The sequence below is a fragment of the Poecilia latipinna genome, unplaced genomic scaffold, assembly GCF_001443285.1.
Source record: "Poecilia latipinna isolate Pla-1442-1.1 unplaced genomic scaffold, P_latipinna-1.0 Scaffold1680, whole genome shotgun sequence".
NCBI classification, from domain to species: Eukaryota; Metazoa; Chordata; class Actinopteri; order Cyprinodontiformes; family Poeciliidae; genus Poecilia; species Poecilia latipinna.
In genome coordinates, this window is record NW_015114296.1 from 103,760 (window position 1) to 110,406 (window position 6,647).

A 6,647-nucleotide genomic window follows, 5' to 3' on the forward strand; every position below is an offset into this window, starting at 1 on the left:
CACAAATTAATCCTTTAATCCTGTTTCTTTATTTGTCCTCTTTGCAAACTTTTTAAAGACTGTCCACAGCCTGTTTTCAGTTTAATGAGTCTGCCAGTTTTCAACACATTTCCTGAGTCTTTGGAAGAGAAGCAGGCCCTCAGCATCACAGATCCTCCTCCGTGCCTAACGGTGAGCATGTGCAAATGCCCAGGCTCAGACTCATCCGACCAAACAGCACAGTTCTTGGTTAAAGTCTCGGAGATTAGCAAACTCTACGTGTTTCATTTACAATTCTGGGGCAGAAACGGCCAAATAACCAGTTGTAAATAATGTCTGATGGTTGTTATGGAGACACCGTGACCACAAATATGCCAGTCTTTGTTATTGTTCTCCCGCAGTGAGCTTTAGATATTGCTTTTTATGTCCTGATCACTGCATGTGGTGACGAGGAAATATGGGTTCTTATCCAGCATGGCGGCCTGTGGCTAAAGGTAATGGCCCTTTGTGTCATGTTATATTATCACCCTGCAGAAAGTCAAGGATTAATGACTTTGCTCTCGCTGAACAACTTTAAAGAGCATATATAAAAAGTCATGCTCCTTTCTTCTCTTTTTCAAAAGACTTTGTTAGGAGTACCGTTAATTTGGCTACCACTGATTTTTTTTTATTTTATTTTTTTTTTTATTATTATTGCAGGCAAATAAAGGATTGCTTTCTCAAAATGTGAAGCATAAAATTATGCAACTGCAATAGAATACCTTTTTGGGTGTAAATTTTACGTAAAAATGCTCAGATCACATCCATACATCTGTTCATCCCCTATTCAGGCTTGGAGGCTTGCTTTATCTTTAACTTTATCATATAAAGTCGACTGAGGTGAAAATTTGGAGCAAGAGACACGAAGGAGATGAGATATTTTATTTTTACGAGATGAAAGAAAGTCGGTCTCATCTTTCAGGTGTGCACAGTTCGACTCAGCTGAACAACCAGGTGGGAAGAGATGTTGGAAAGAAGACATTTCCTCCCCTTCGCCAAGGTAAAGCCTGGCAAAGCATATAGTGGAAAAAAAAAAGAAGAAAATTATCATGTCTTCCACAGACACAGAGGAGGAGCTGGGATGTGGTGCCGAGCAGAAGGAGGAGTGTGAATCCTTAGCCAGTGAGTCCAATTAAAACGGATCAGGTCAGAGAGGTGATTACTGAGAATCCTGAAGCGGAGAACAAAGTCACACAGATTTTCTGAAATAACCTCTGACTCAAACTTGGTTGTCAATCTGGGAAGTAAACAGAAATCGTTCATTTACAAGTTGATGTGAGTGTCTGAACATTCCGAAATCTACAGAGAATTTCAAGTATTCAGTATGATTCAGAACTTTAAATGACTCCTAATTTCTTTGTGCTTTGCTCCCAAGGAACCCAACCTTTCTTGTGACATTTTAAAGTGGCTTAGATAAGTGCTTCTGCAGGCACTTTCAGAGATTTTTGTAGAGGATTTGCTGCTTTTTCTCTCGATTTCACTCTAGAGTGTGCAGCAAGTGGTTAAGAACAGGGCAAAACTAGAAGATGGTGAACAAAAGAAGATGAGTCAGGCCTAAAAATATATCTACAGCAGATAAATATCATTTGAAAATCATGGGGTCTTTTTTTTTAACACTGTCTTTGTGACAAGGTGGCAAAAACAATGTGTCTAAGGATCTCTGTTGAACTTCTCTGTTATTTAAAATAAGATGAAATATTTTATACTTGCAAGATTCTAGGATCTAAGGTGGCCTCATAAATAAATAAATAAATACATAAAAATGTTTCTTATTAAAATAGGCTAATTTATATCTGAAAATGGCAAAACTTTCCAAAGAAAAGCATGTTTTGCCTTGAGTAAACTCTTTAAGGGGTTAAAATAAAATTTAAAAAAAGTTGGCTTCTTGAATGCAAAATTTAGAGAAGAATGTTGTGCATAAATAATAATAATAATAATAATAATAAAAGTACACCCAGCATTCAAATCAGATTTTAATTAAAGTTTCCGGCCGGTTGCCTACATAACCACTTAGACACAAACACATTCAGCATGCTAAACCACCACACTCTTTGATCCCCATACATAATAATTAGGCTGATCTGTGCAAAGCTTTTTGGTGAACCTGCAAAATGTATATTCGCTTTCAGAGCTTAAAAAAAATTAACATGACCTCTTTTAACATAGTTCCGCCCTTTATCTCCACTCTCCCTTAATTTATTTGCTCCAGTAAGATCAGACATTCAGCCAGTTTCCACCAAACATGTTCCCTGAGAACAGCCTCCATGTATGACATGCGGGAGATTTAGCCGTAATGAGGAGCGTCGTGCTTTGAAGATTCTTCGGACTTACTGGCAAACAGTGACTACTTCTTGCGCCGAACATAATTAACTCGATCTGGGGCCTTTTGAAGGCCATTATTGTGTAAATGTGTCACCGGCTTGAAGCAGATCAACAGTACTTTAATTTGCAACTGCCTCGTTCGCTGGTATTAACAGCGCTTTTCATAAAGCATTGAAAATGATCATATTAGTCAGTAAATTAACTGCCAGACCAGACACTGACCCCTGAAGCTGATGGAGGCTAATAGCTCCCATTGATCGAAAGGGGTTATGAATGTGTTCAGCTATATGGAGAGCATTCGGGATGGAAATGAAAAGGCCTTTGTTTGTCCCTCAATGGGGAAATAAGAGTGTCAGCAAAGTGACAAGGAAAATGAAAGCCGACAGGTACACATAAAATCAGCAATAATAGTAAAGAGAGCATAAGAACTGTACAGTAATGTTGATATGAGAGATGAGAAAAAATATGCAATTATGGAGGACGAGCAAATGCAGATTCTACTAAATGCATAAGTGTAAAGTAAAGTTCCACACTAAGCATAACATTGTGAGCCTATTTTTTGTTGTTGTTTAAAAATCATTAAATTAGTGCATTGTATAATCTTGGGATAAATCATCAAAACACCTAGATTAATATACTGATGATTGTATATAAACTTTCGACTCAAAGACTCCAGTCGCCATCAAACTTCGATAAGATGCACTGAAAAGAAGATTTATAGCCAAACCAAAAGCTGAATTTATTAGTTTACACACACACACACACACACACACACACACAAAGAAAACAGGAAACCATCAGCTCACATGGTTCTGAAATAATAATATTCTGTCTGTTGGCAGAAGAACATGAAAGGACAAACACGGACTGTGTGTGTGTTTGGAAAACCCCCCCTCTTCAATTAGTCATGCAGCATTTGAAATCAATCTGGCTGATAACTTGTCATGTCCCCTGAAATTACTGAGTGAGCCATCAAATCCTTCAGTCCCACTTTCAACAGCTGAAGCCGTGATATTAGCCTGCAGACGACGTGTGCAGCGCTGTGCCAATGGCTGCACTGGCAACGCAGTCAGACACTTTCAGTGAGAATCCCTGCCACTGTGCCAGGGGGAAACAACAACACCTACTTGTGAAAATCCCCTCAAAGCCACCACATTATCTCCATAGAACAGCTCTTGACTGCTTAATCAGGAAATGTTCTTTAAAAAAAAATAAATAAATAAAAAAATTACAGCCAGAACAACATGATAGGTCGTTTCTCATACGCTTTAATCCGCTGCACAGGATGGATTCGGTTAGCTTCTGCAGACAGTTCAATAAGCCGGAGCATTTGAATAGTTAGTCACCATGCACATGCTCACTGTAATCATTATCCTAGTGTGAGTGCTGCAATGATTTAATATGTAAAAAAAGAGTGAAAAGAGAACTCAAGAGTCCTCTGAGTTACAGTTGACAAAAACAGAAAGAATAAAGAATATTCCCAACACAACTTAAAAAAAAGTCCTGAAACATTAGATTGTTATATAGGAAAATGCCAAAAATAAATGTATAAGTCAAAAATAAAGAAAACTTCGTGGAGTAAACAGTTTTCTACATTGTTTTTATCCTTTATGCAAGCCGTTACACTGACTCAAATTATTCATTTCTATCTGACGTCCTGCTCACTTGCTTTTCGATTGTCAATTTCATTCTAACAAAAAAAAAAAAAAAAACAAAGTTAGAAAAAAATTCATTTTTGGGTGCAAGCATCTTTGAGCAATATTATTATTATGATATCGTGCTCCTGTGTGTGTTTGCATTATTCAGTGTCTGCATCTGTTCCTGTCACTGCTCTTCGATAAATATCATCAATCATCAAAAGAAGTGACGTCACATATTAGAGTCGTGTGCTGTGGGTCATTGAAAAGCCTTTATTATTGAAGAGAAAAATCAGGACTGCATGACGGGAAATGCTTCTCTCTTGTTGGGTTAAAAAAAAAATCCAATTTATTTCAGATTTTTCTTATTCGAGGAGGTGTGTATGACTTAGGCCAATATAATGAGTGTGTCTGTTAGATTGATGTGTCTGCTTAATGTTAGAACATGGCTGCTGCTTCGTTTTGTCTTTCCAAGCTTTCCTTTTCAGTTTCCTAAGAGACTGGGTGAGTCATGGTTACAGCTTAGTGGAGATTTGGAGAGGGATGGATCAAATGAGGAGGAGGTAAAAACAGTAATCTCAAATCTGTCTAACACCCACTCTGATCCACTCTCTCACGCCCCCTTCCCTGTTGTCACTCCGGCTTCCTGGTGATTCAAGGAGGGGAGCTCTGCCTGGATTTTCTCCGCGCCGTGTCTTCAGAAAGCATGGAGCAACAGACTGCTGGAAAACTTTAAATTAGAGACAACATTTGGGCAAGAACGTTTGCTATAAATAACAACAGCCTCACCGAAATGCCAAAATGAATCACGCAACCGGAGGATGGACAGAAAAAGATGTCCTTAAAGGTTTCCTTAAATGTTCTCATGGGATTGAAACCCGTGGGAACATTAGCCATTCTGTAATTTCTTCAGCTGTTCTGCGCAGAAAACAAGAGGCAAGCCTGTGGTTTACCTGTTTTATGCTATTTTAGGTATTTGAGATTCAATACACACATTAATTTTACTTGCTGCTAATGCTACATAAAGACATTAGATCTCTCTCTCTCTCTCTCACTCACTCTAAACGTACTGATACTGTTAAACACCATGGCATAGAAGATCACATTTTGCTATTTAGCATTTAGCATTGCTTTTTGAAAAAAAGCAACCGTTTGTTGTTTGTTTGTTTTTTTTCTTTCAATGTTAAGAAATGTTACTTGAAGCATTTCTCTCTCAGTAAAAAGTGGATTCAAGTCGGAAATGCTTTCCTGTGCAAACGAGGGTTTAAACTCCGCAGTAGTTCTGCATTCCCTTTGAGTGTCTCCTACATTCTTGGCATGGAAATGAATTTGTGCGCGTGGTTCGAGTCCAAATGTGTGCACACCTGTCTGTCTGCTGCCGGCCCTCCACATGGGCACTGCAGTTTATCTGCCGTATGCTGGCGGCTCTTTGGAACAGAGGTGCTGTTATCCATTCATCAGCGGAGCAGCATCAGTGACTGCCAGTTTCCCTGATCTATAGTCTAATTTACACCTCCAGCACTAGCCCTCCTCCCCCTAAGACCCTTGTTGACACAAAGCAGGGCTCGCAACTATAAATCTACGAGTGCTGCGCAGTCACCGAGTCCCATTCGTCAGTATGCTTTTGCTTTGAAAGTTTTGAATCGACGTAGTAAGCCACTGAAACCCAGACGGATAAACGGCGTTTGTTACCTGTGACTCAATAACCTATCTGACAACCTGGAAGTTTTAGCTTTTAGCATAAACTTTTATCCAAAAGTTTAAATCAATGAGCAGAAGTGGCAGACGGAGAGAAAACAAAGACGAAGGACTTTCACAAACGGCTACTACAATAAGGAGCAACACCACAAGTCTTCTGTTTCTTCTCCTTACACTTTCATTATCTCCCTTTCTCATTTCCTACATTGCTTTTCTAGTGGCAGCTGTGGGCCTCGGGGTATCGATTGTATGCTGAGGACTAATGGCCATGACAAAGGCAGTGTGGGGAGGCGTGCAAGAAGAGGAGGAGAAATTATCAGGGAAAGTGACTGAAGGGAACGGGGTGAACAATGAAGAACCCAAGAGACGACGTCGCAGAATTCTTTGTAGCACATTTCATGTTACCAACACGCGTGTTACATCGATATTGTTGCTTTTAGATAACGTTCAAACTTTTTCTGCCTGTCGGATTTTCAAATGTAAAGATAAATAAATAAACACAACAATGTCGGCCCCGCTGAAAGAATTTGTTGTGTTAGCAGGTCTTGCACTGGAAAGTAAATCTTATCTGCTTGTGCAAAAAAAAAAATTAAGAAACTCATTTCAGCTTTAGAAAAACTCCAGGATTCACAAAAAAGCAGAACTGGGTGGAAACAAGGCAATTTGCCAATATAATGTGGAACAATAAAGTGCTTAAACCTTCTCTGAGATTCCTCTTCTTATTGCTTTTTGCTTTTTTTTTTTTTTTTTTTGGTAAGAAGAACAATGTTAAATTTGATGCTGGATTCAATAGAAAGAAGCACAAATTATGTAGAACTGTGACCAAATCTGGTGAATATTATTATATTATCCAGATGGAATTTGTTTCTAAACAGCTTCGTTATAAAACACTGAATATTAACTTGCCGCAAAAATAAAAGTTACCTTCATTTTCAACGTCAGCATCCTGAATATCTGTAATGAAAACAAATA

General features: G+C 38.7%; 1 long non-coding RNA gene across 1 annotated transcript in view; it reads left to right on the forward strand.

Annotated features, from left to right (window-relative positions):
* Positions 1-6,380, forward strand: part of LOC106964486 (uncharacterized) — a 12,275-nt gene extending 5,895 nt beyond the window's left edge. Inside the window, exon 2 of the long non-coding RNA XR_001428435.1 lies at positions 5,894-6,380. This is a non-coding gene — a long non-coding RNA (uncharacterized LOC106964486). The remainder of the gene's footprint in view (positions 1-5,893) is intronic.
* The last annotated feature ends 267 nt before the right edge of the window (positions 6,381-6,647 follow it).